Here is a 10,034-nt window from a genome sequence, read left to right as displayed (position 1 = left end):
AACTCAATTTGATTGAATTTCGGACTAATCCATGCTTGATTAAGTTGATAGTTATGTTTAAAAGAGTTTTAAACATAAAAATTTGATTAATTTTGAATTGGATTCAAAGATTTTTCAAATTGATTTCAAAATTGTTATTTGAAAAAGTTTCAAAAGCCTAGATTTTGATCCAAAATTGGTTTGATTAAGAGTTGTTTTTAAGTTTTGGAAACTTTTGAAAACAAAAATTTGGAATTTTAGAAGTGTTCTAAAAGAAGTGTTTTGAGTTTTAGGAAACTCCCAAAACAAATTTGGAAAAATTTAAAAGTTTCTAAAAGTTTTGTAAAATTTTAGAAGTGTTCTAAAAGATTTCAAAATTTAGAAAGAGTTTTAAAATTGGAAGTTAGCAAATAAGATTTGCACAAAAAAAAAAAAATAATTTTGGAAACTAGGGTTTTGGAAACCCTAGTGTCCGGCCAGGAAGCTTTCTGGCCGGACAGAAGCTGCTGGTCGCGTCCACTGGACGCGTCCAGAGCAGCTGCTGAGACACGTCCAGGAGACGCGTCCAGCAGCTGCAACCAGATTGCCACTGGTCGCGTCTAGGACGCGTCCAGAGCAGCTGGGACGCGTCTTGGAGACGCGTCCAGGTCGAGTCTAGGACTCGACCACCAGCTGTAATGGAAGCATCTGGACGCGTCTTGGAGACGCGTCTGGGAGGTTCTGGGTGTCTCGGACTAGTCCGAGACACCTAGTGCTAGTCCGGTCCAGCACCAGACACGTCTAGGACGCGTCTGGTACATGGACTAGCGTCCTGGCTCCGGCCAGGACGAGACCAGGCCTTGATAGGCCTCGGCCAGGACATGCCGGCCCTATGGGCCGTGCTATGTCCGGACCTTGTCCGAGCCCTTTTGTGGGCTTGGGCCGGGACTTGTCTAGGACTTGTCCCGGGCTTTTTCGAGGCTTTTCGGACCACAAAAAGGGACCATCATTCGAGTGGGAGTTTTTGCCAAATTTTCTTCCGATTCCAACCAAATAATTCCAAAATCAATCCGGGCCATCCAGAAGGCCAAAACGGATTTCTCTTTAAATTGATTTATGTAATCATTAAGAATCGAACCAATATTTTTTCCGAAATTGACCCGGGCTTTCTCGAGCCCAAAACGGAGTTTTTCTTAAAGTTGATTTTAGAAATCATAAGAGATAAAACGAGAACGCACCATTAGTCGAATTCTTCGAATTTAGACTTAAGGTTCGTAATGTGACATGTGATGTCAACAAAAGTATCTCCTAAGATAATCATGCATATATAATTCTTAGCCTTAATATATTATATGATTGCATGTGATGTGAATGCGGGAAACTAGTATGGCCATAGATTTATTTCTTTATTCTTGTTTTAAGCACGGATGGGTGCATGCTTTGTAATTAATTTTAATTTCAAGTTTATACGATCTGCGAATCGTTAGAGTCTTGTAATTAGAGTTTAGGGTCTATGAGTCCATTGAAGAAACTCGAGGATGAAATCCAAAGGCGAGTGGGAGAAATCAATGGAGGTTCAAAGATGGCGATCTAAGACGAACCAAAAGGCGAAACAAGAAGAAAACCAAAGAAGATTAGATCTTCTAGGTTAGGGGCCATACTAGGATCCATGTCTGCTTGATTTACTTTCTCGCCCGCATTTACTTACTTTTTACGCTTTATGTCATGGATGTTAGTTAGGCTAAATAGTTCACTATAACAAACGCCAGACTAGCGTAAAAGTCCCCAAAACGTAATCTTGAGTAATCGCCTATCCAGATTAAGACACTCGTTGCGCCCTTGTTCGAGGAAGGTGGGTCGGCCTTCGCAGAGTACCTCCTCTACCTTGGGACAATGCGGGTAGGTCTATAGAAGAGGCCTACACGTCTAAATGGTTCTACTCAATGAGATCAGCAAGAGAGTCTTGGATACTTGTGGCAAAAGGATAGATTAGTCATTCGTTAATGAAATCTATCAACCAAGAGTCATAAGGTATGATCAGTGAAGTAGTTCACTCACCCGGAACGACGGAGTCAAAGGGTAGGGCCTTCGTCCGCTTTACTCCGAAGAACTGGGGTCTTGGAATCACTTATTCAATCGGGGACGATTTTTATTGAATAATGTGGGAAAACTAAGTTTTTCAAAAACGATAACGAGTTTTAAAACTTTGCCATTTCTTTATGTAGTTTTAAAGATGACACAAACGATTTCAACATTGAATCACACCTAAGGGAGGTGCTGATCCACTTCCTAGAATGGAAGAATGAATCCGAGAATAGTTCTCAGATTCAAAAGGAAGGTCACTAGAATACCCAATCCCAATGTTGACTCATACAAGAGAAGGTCAAAAAAATCGTATAACATTCTCTTTGGAAGAGTAATGAATGCTAGCATAACCATTAAGACAAACTAAGGAAGAAATTCCTACAGAAGTCATAAATGGAGAGGTACGAGACCTCCAAGGCAATTTGAAAGTCATCCTAAGGGAAGACAACAGAATACATCTATCACCCAATTCAATATCGATTGAACAAAGATAGATAAAACCTTAGATGAGTCACTCAGGTTGTTACGAACAAACTGAGCAGAACATACGGGAATATCCAGTCTAAGAAAGGTTCTTGAGATTTGGTACAAAGAATCTAAGAAAGAGCTCTTGAGATTCAAAAGGGCAAAAGGATCAGTCAAGTGAGACAAACATTTGATCAAAGAAAAGCAGCTACCGAGTACATGATCAAGAGTATTTCTCATTACTGTGAATGTTTCTAAACAATGGCTAGACCATTTAAAAGGAAACTACCTTTAGCACCTGGAGGACAAAAGGAATGGAATTATGAATTCCGGTTCCGTATCCTTGTTAACAAAGTCAAAAACAAGTATCGTAAAATTCCTTCATCAGGTATTTAAGACTAGATGAGCGGCTCAGTGGGAGCTTAAGGGAATTACATACTTGACTAAAAGAAGTAAAGATCCAAGAGGGAGCAGAAGCAGTAATGCTAGGGATGCTGAAAGGGATCAAAGTCTTCTTTTAGACACTGATCTAGCTTAGAACTTAATAGTGATTATTTTGTTCTTCTAGAAACATATGATGTTTTAAACCAGTGGTAAAATTAACTGAAGGTTAACATTGATAATGGCTAAAATTAAGAGATTCAAACTCATTAAACTTCAACATTGTCAATTGGGTCTCAAGGACTAATTGACAAAGTCACCCTTTTCAAAAGGCATAGAGACTAGTAATCTATTAGGACTCATACGGTGTTATGCAGACCTATAAGTTTACTTGCAGAAGCTAACAAGAGAAACTTCAAATACGTACTCTGACAACTTCATGAAGTATGGAAACGTACAAATCATAAAGTATAAGTCGGAATGTTTGAAAGGTTCAAACAAAGTACAAACCGAAGTAAAAGAATCATTTTGACAAGAGAGTTTAAGTCATCCAATTAGATTGGAGTGGTAAAAACTTGAGTCAAATACTTGATAACCATCAAAGGAGTTGAGAAACCGTTTCCCAACTCACTCCATGGAACACATCTGAGGGATGGTGGATTCAGTGGGAGCAATAGAACATTGCTATGCATAATTCGATCAAAGATGGGTTTAAGCCAGTCTTCCAAATATTTTTGGGCATATTCTAGAAACAATTGTTTTCACACTTACCAAAGTCCATCTAACAGCTAAGCTTGTAAAAGCATTAGAAAAACTAGCTAATATCTGACGCAATTTCTTTTAGAAGAAATTTGGGCTTCTTCCACAACCAATCAAGAGAACAAAGTGTTTGTTGCTCATGATAGTATTCTTCTAATAATTAGCACACCTAGTAGTCTGGGAGAATAGCACTAATTATTACAAGAATAAGTGGGAGAAAAGTACAAGTCGATTTAATTCGATCATGAAAAAAATCATGGAGGGTCATGAAGAACAATCATGAAACTTGTACAAGACGATTAAATTCGACCAAGAGCAACAAACTGCGGCTCCTCGGAAAAGGAAAGGTTAAATATATGATCTTGTAAACCCACCGCACAAAAGTGAATGTCATTCGCAGGAGAACTCTCAAAGCGAGTGAAAGTGTCTCTAAAGGAATATCTCAAAGTAGTTGAGAAAATTCCAAATTGTTGTTCAAAAGCCCTAGAAAGGTCAAAATAAAATCTTAAAGACTCAGAAAATAAAGGTTATTTCTGAAGAGATAAAAGACCTGCGCAGAAACGGAAACTGAATCTAGATTTTGGCTAGAAGCCAAAATCATTGTGGAATCCATATCTCGTCAAGACATGAAGCTTGATAATTTAAGTCAACAGAAGACCTAAATTGGTTTTCCAAAATAGAAAACTGAGAAGGATGGAAACATTCATGTTTCCCGAAACTAGACAAGAAGAATAAGATTCTTCCAATCAAGTTATGTCCATAAGCATGCTTCAGAAATCTATCGACGGATTAAAAGCACGCAAGAGTTAGAATCTTCAAAAAGGCAATCAAAGAAGTTTGATTCCTGAGGAATGAAGAAAATCTTGAATCACGAGTTTCAAGAAGGTAAGTGGGAGAAACAAACCTTCCGGGTCCGTATGCTGAGTACATACAAAAGAGTGAGTACGACATAAGATGTTGTGTAACAGTGAACACACTGACTCAATAAAAGGACCACACAAAAGGATAAAATGCCATTTTGGGCATCTGAAGATCTATAAGCATAGATCAAAAGGATGATAGGATTAGAGAGACTCAGTAAGCTGAGATGCTTGAGATCTGAAACAGAAAATCTAAGACTCGGAAAGTCTAAAAGAATTTCGACCCAAAAACTCATGACAGAGGGCGTTGCAAAACTCGGAGTCTGAAAAGACACCGATGAGCTAGCACACATGAGAGAGACATTTATGTTCGAAAACATAAAGTCAATCATGTTGGACATGAATAGCATGCATTTAGATATCCAAATTCGGATTAGAAAACCGAAGACACTACTTTGAATATCCTAGAAGGCTAAAGGATAAAGTAGTACAAAAGTTGAACATGTCATCGTAGCAAACTTCCAGACATGGAAGGAAAGTAGGCTAAAAGTGTTTTATGCCGGGAACTGTTGCAAATACTACATAAAGAATTAAAAGCCTTAACTCTAGTAAAAGTTACTAGAAATTATCAAGGTTGAAGTAAGCAATCTTCAAATTAATTGATAATTAGTAAAGTTTAAAACGGACTACATACGTAGTCAAACTAAACTGTCACCTAAGACATAGTATGAGACTCATACACAGTCTAAGGCATGAGGTAAATTTGGAATAAACCTCGACGAGTAAAACTGAGTGGGTAAAAGAGTTTTACGGAAGAGGCTCAGATTTACAACTCTCGTTATCGGAAATAATAGAGTTATTTCACAAGTCGTCTAAATTTGGTTTAGTATTTAAACGACAGTCCATCGATAATAAAACGTTCCGAATAGGTTTGTCAGATACGTGATCTGATGAATGAAACCCTATTAAGTGAACTTGGAATATTTATTATCAAAAACCCTGGTCCAGGTCATTGCATGGACAACAATGACTCACGAAGACTAGCACGGGAGTCGATGGGATAGCGCAGTTTCATGGGCTATAGGAATAGTATATTCTATTCGACTACGTGGGTGTGTAAAAGGTTTATACACTGGATAACCCTCAAATGAGAAGTACATCACTCGTGATGAACGTCAATACTTCTCATAAAGACAATTGGAGAGATTCCTCAAAACATGAGTGCTCCACTCATCTTATGAAAGGAATGTCCGACTTTGGTTCCGTCAAACGCCACGCCGTAAAAGGAGGTTATAAAGACGGATACTGGGAAGGACAGGATAGACATGAAGTTAAGTGGGAGCGCAAGAATGGATTGTGTCACCCTAATCACATTAGGTACAAAGTGTCTCAAGGCCACTTGATGAGTAGCAACTGAAAATGCGTGGCCGCGCTCAAACGGATTAAAAGTTAATCGTTTGTCTTTTACAGTTGTACTCGGATATCAAGAAAGTCTGAATGACGTGACGTATCAGATGGGATACTAAATTGACACGGGAATCGAGGCATTGCACTTGTTCTAAGTCCAAGTGGGAGTCTGAAGGAGTTGAAGGAGATGTCCTTCGACCAAGGTGACAATGCGAACAAATTGTCAGTTAGGACAATTGATGTGGAAGATCATCAAGTCCGATTGATTTAGGGATCGTAGAGTTGTAGCTAGAGACCAACTACGATCGTCGAATTACGAAGTAATTCGCGGCTAACTTCGATCGGATCCTACAACGGGTTACACATAAGAGTGACAAATTGATCTAGGATATGACTATTGGGAGTGAGATATAATCATGGGAGTGTCCCATAAACATATCTCATAGGCCTAAAAAGGAATTAGGCAAAGATAGTACAAAAAGGCCAAAAACAGGGTTTTTGGGCCTAGACCGGTTCGGGCACTTCTAGGGCTCGGATTGGGCTGAATTTTGGAGGGTTAGTTTCTGATATAATAAAAATTATATCTGCCAATTTTCGTGGTGTTTGGACACCTCCTCCTTAGGGAATTGAGAAAATATCAATAGTTGTTATTTTCGACTATTTCCCTAAATCTTATTCTAAAGGGTGTTTTAGGAAACCTAAAAGGAGGTGGATTCTTATTAGGGTTCTATATAAACACTCTTAGGGCAGAGAATAAGGTGTGAAATTTCTCTCTAAGCTTTCTTACTCTACCACATCAAGTAGAGAGGAGAAAGTGAGCTAATTCCTATTACTATCAATCTAGTCAAAGAAGAAGGTGTTCTTCTTTCCAACAACCATTGGTATGCTAGCTATACAACAAGGTGGGAGATCAAATTGATTGCTCGTGTCCCAAGTAGAGGAGCTACACTTGAAGCTCTTGGTCTTCTTCAATCAATTCAACTAGTTCGAGGGAAAAGCGATTAAGGTAATATACTATCTCCGTTAGTTTAATTACTAGTTTTGCATGTGATCCTGGGGATACTAGTATAGACATTAGATGTCTTATTTCCGCTATAAACACTAGTATAAGGGTTTAAATCCCTACATTCTTTTAGGGGTTTTGTCCTTTAAACCATTATATTTTCCGAAAATAACCCCACCAATTCTCACTTTTTACCTTTTAACCCTTCTAAAACCCTAACTTTATATAAAGACCTTAAGAATACCAACCAAGTCTCTCTCTCTCTCCCCCATCCCTCTTCTAGTAGTAAAAATCATAAAATCATCTTCTTCTACCATCTTAGCCACCTTCATCTCTTCTTCTCAATTTCTTTATTTTTCTAATTTCTAAATCTAATTTCTAATTCTATCCCATTTTATTCCCCCATTTCTTTTCTTTTCTAATTTTTTTCTAACCCTCTCTTCTTTCACCCATTCTCAAAGTGCTATTAATTGGATGTGGAGCATAATTTGGATTACATTTAGAAACCATTTGGAGCAAGGAATTGGGTGATTTATTTTCTTTGTCTCATTTATTTCCATGTATTTTGTTTTAGCAATGTATATGTCTCTAAATTTAATGAGTAGCTAGTCTTGTATCTAGGGTTGTAGAGGAAACCCATACTTGAGCTTTTTTGGAATATGTTTATTGATTAAATAAATCCTTCTATTGATCTTTAATGTGTATTAATTGTCATTCTATATAGATTTTGTAATCTTTTCATTATTCATGATTCATAATTAGATATTTCATGCTTTTGTTAAGTTGTTAGATGAAATATGCTTATTAGATGTTGAATGATAGTTAAGAGTATAGTCTTTATATGATAGTCAATAAAAATTAAGTGATTTTGAAATGTGTTAGTGAAGAATATTTTCCGAAATCTAAATAGTTCATTATGTTAGTTTTGAGTTATATTGAAAAAGGATTGGTTAATTAAATGCATGCTTTAGAAAGTAAATTTATGTGGTGGAATCAAAACCCTAGATTTCTTTCCCATCTTGATTTTATTCTTCTTTAGTATTTTATTATTTTCTTATTTAAATCGTTTTCCAAAACAAATCATTACGAAACGGGTGTTAATTCGAGATTTAAACCGATATTACTTATCCTTGGATCGATTCCAAATTTCCGGATTTACTATAATTTGATCATGTACACTTGCAGGAATAGACCCATTTTGGGCCTATCAAGTAATCAATAATCTCATACACTAGTTTTCTTGTCCATTTCAATTACATTGACTAGGGGTTAATATAATGAGTTATTCAATCCAAATTCACTTAATAGGGTTTCATTTATCAAATCATGCATTTGACGATCTATCTAGAATTATTCATTATTATAGACAGTAATTTTAATTCTAAACCACAACTTAAATGACGAAATAGCCTTAACTTTGTTTCTACTAACAAAACGTGAGTAATTGAGTCTCAACACGTAAACGACTTTTAAGAACTCAAATTACAAAAGTCTAAGCCATTTTATAACATGCTCAATACATATGACCCTAGTATGACTCTCATACTCTGCCTTTGGTGACAATTTAGTTAACGGCTCTGACACATTATCGGTTGTATGAACTTTGCATACGTGTATCATTTTCTCGGTAAACTCTTTTATCTTTCAATAATTTATTTTATGATTCTAAAGCTTCGAAGTTTTCCCTTTTAGGTGTAGATTATGTAACAATGCTCTTCTTGTATTTCTTCCTGCTCACCGCTCTTCCATTTAAGACGAAAGACGGGTACCATATCTACGTTACTCTGAAAGTTTGCATCGACATGACCTTCTACAATTAGTTATTCTTCCTCTCTGTATACGATGAAGTAATCCTTAGTCTTTCTTAAGTACTTAACTAGGGATCTTTTTTGTTGCACTCTAGTGTGCCTCACCTATCTGATTGGTGACTACACTGAAGGAGATGTCCTTCGACCAAGATGACAATGTGCTCAGTTTGTCGAATAGAAAAATGATTAAAAAGATCAATAAGTCTGGTCGATTCAGGGATCGTAATGTTTAGCTAGAAATCAACTACGATCGTCTGATCACTCGAATGACTAGTGACTAACTTTGACCGGATCATACAACGGGTTACACCAAAGAATGTCGGTTTGATTGGAGGGATATGACAAGAGGGAATGGAACAAAAGGAGTCTAATTAGATGCGCGTAAAAGTGCCCAAAAGAGTCCGAAGAAAGCCCGGACGAAGGTGGCAAAACATAAGCAAAAGTGCCTAAAAGTGAGTGGGGCCATGCTAAGGTTGGCCTTATAAAGGCGGCTAGGTCATAAGAGTCCCATCTGGGAGTCCTGCTTAGAATAAGATTTCGAGTCTATGGTCCATATTGAATCCTGATATGAGTAGGATTCTGACTTCAGGAGTTCAATGTAAGGACCTCACTAGAACATAATTAAGTGTAGAATTTTTCTCAAGGGAATTTCTATCTCTGCCAAATCAAGAGATAAAGCTCTCAGACATCTATCTAAGTCTAAAGAAAAATCAGTTTTCATCTCAACGTCTAAGATTAAGAAAACTAGGTTGTTTTCTCTAAACTTCTTCTAAACACAAGATTCTTCTTCATTTCTCAGGAAACCAAGTTGTTAGATTGCCTCATCCAAACGAAATTCCAGCTCCTACTTGCTTCAACCCATAGATAGATTTCTGAAGCTTGCATACCTATTTTGTATATTTGGAGTCTACAAACCCTTTGGGATGTGTTATGTACACATCTTTTTCCAACATTTATCTTGTCTAAAAGTATTTTCAATCTTTAGTAAATACATAGAGTAGTAGCCATTTGGATTTTATTGTTCTAAGATTTGTTTAATTTTTATTCAATAATATAATTCGAACCAGAAATCTATTGTTGGTTTTAAGAGTGGAAATATTTCTTATTCAATTAGGTCAGAATAACTTAGCTTCTGCTATTCTAACAAACTAACTAAGGCCGTCAGGAAAGTAAAGCAGAAAAAAACTATCTGGTATAATCCGAAAAGAAAAAAAAAAGCTTAGGGTACTTGTTTGCCTTTTTGGGAAAAACGGGCGAGTCGGTGCAGCAGAAATATAAGTTTTCCCCCTTGTGTTAGTTATGAGAAAA

The sequence above is a fragment of the Eschscholzia californica genome, unplaced genomic scaffold (genome assembly GCF_041429995.1).
Source record: "Eschscholzia californica isolate CP2 unplaced genomic scaffold, dmEscCali1.0.p SCAF_6, whole genome shotgun sequence".
Lineage (NCBI taxonomy): Eukaryota > Viridiplantae > Streptophyta > Magnoliopsida > Ranunculales > Papaveraceae > Eschscholzia > Eschscholzia californica.
This window is presented reverse-complemented; position numbering follows the sequence as displayed.